This window comes from Aplysia californica, unplaced genomic scaffold, assembly GCF_000002075.1.
Source record: "Aplysia californica isolate F4 #8 unplaced genomic scaffold, AplCal3.0 scaffold00126, whole genome shotgun sequence".
Taxonomy (NCBI): Eukaryota; Metazoa; Mollusca; class Gastropoda; order Aplysiida; family Aplysiidae; genus Aplysia; species Aplysia californica.
This window is the reverse complement of record NW_004797396.1, coordinates 874,089-875,780: the sequence shown is the minus strand read 5'-3', so window position 1 is coordinate 875,780 and position 1,692 is coordinate 874,089. Positions and strand designations below refer to the sequence as shown.

At 41.7% G+C, this 1,692-nt stretch overlaps 1 protein-coding gene across 1 annotated transcript in view; it reads right to left on the bottom strand.

Moving 5' to 3' along the window:
- LOC101847716 overlaps positions 1 to 1,692 on the bottom strand; it is a 60,283-nt gene that overhangs the window by 57,447 nt on the left and 1,144 nt on the right. The window lies entirely within an intron of this gene.

Here is a 1,692-nt window from a genome sequence, read left to right as displayed (position 1 = left end):
CCCAAAAAAAAATTACCTACTTTCCCACTAGTAGATGATACGACCAAGGCTGCAAGCACGAGTGAACATACTGTGGGTGAACATTAAATTAATACAGGGTGATTCAAAAAGAATACGCCAAAATCATCACACGATATTTCAAAAACGAAAAACAATAGAAAACTCCAGCTTGGACACATTGTGTGTTGTACATACCTTCAATTTTTTGTTTCATGTTTTGCAAAGGCTCAGCGTGATTCTTTTTGAATCACCCTGAAGGTTATACAATTGGCCTCGTATACAATTAACAATTATAAGAGTAAAATAGACTATGATATTATTTTTTGCTACTCCACTTGGATTTGCACTACCATTCAATACTATCACCCGACGCTTTTTTTAGTCCAACATGCAATTTTTAATCTCCTTCTGAAAATGTTTCAAAACTGAGCAACCAAAATGGGCACGGAGATAAGACTAAAATTCAGTGATGTCGCCATGGCAGCAAACCAATACGTCACTAAAACAGTTAAAACAAACAAACAAACAAACAAACAAACAAACAAATAACCAAAAAAAGAACAAACAAACCTGTCAGTTCTATTTTCTGACATGAATCGGAGGGCGCACTTCCCTGTAATGTGGGAGTTGATAATTATTCACGATGTCGTGACTGTTTCTATTTTGCTATTTATGCGTATGTACTCGCACGGGCGCGCATGTTTGTGAGTGAATGTGTGTGAGTGTATGTGTGTGTGAGTGTGTGCATGTGTGTGTGAGTATGTGTGTGATTGTGTATGTGTGTGAGAGAGAGAGAGAGAGGGGGGGGGTGGGGGTAAGAGAAAGAGAGAGAGAGTGTGTGTGAGTGTGTGTGTGTGTGAAATAGAGAGAGAGAAAGCAACAGAGAGAGAGAAAGAGAAAAGAAGAAAAAGGAAAGAGTGAGAGAGAGAGGGTGTGTGTGTGTGTGTGTTTGTGTGTGTGTGTGTGTGTGTGTGTGTGTGTGTGTGTGTGCGTGCGTGCATACGTGCGTGTGTATGTGTGTGTGTGTCGTGTGTGTGTGTAGTAGAGTGGGATAGAGAGAGAGAGAGAGAGAGAGAGAGAGAGAGGAGGCAGGCAGACAGACAGACAGACAGACAGACAGACAGAATGACAGACAGGCAGACAGACAGACAGACAGACAGACAGACAGACAGACAAACAGACAGAAAGAGAGACAGAGCCAGAGAAAGGGAGGAGAGGGAGAGTAGCGTATATGTCACGTTTTAGCCTTTTCAATGTGAGAAACAAGATAGTGCTGGTAATGCATCTATTCCTTTGCTTCTATCTGATTTTACGCAATTGCTTTAAAAACATTCCTCTCTGTTTAGTACCGAGCAGCGGCATGATTTAACAACTAACTATAGCCTTGTGAACGTCATCAGACCACACCAAAACCAACAAAAATAGTAAATTTAATTACTAAACTGTTACGAGATTTTGAAACATTTTCCTTGTTGAGAGCACGAAAACAACAGCGAGCACTTGAGTATACTTGAACGACTGAACACTTAATACTTCAACTTCGTTAGAAAGAGAGATAGAGCGGGGGAGGGAGAGAGAGAGAGAGAGAGAGAGAGAGAGAGAGAGAGAGAGAGAGACAGACAGACAGACAGACAGACAGGGAGGGAGGGAAGGAGGGTGGGACAGAGAGAGATTGAGATGTGGAGCAATAGA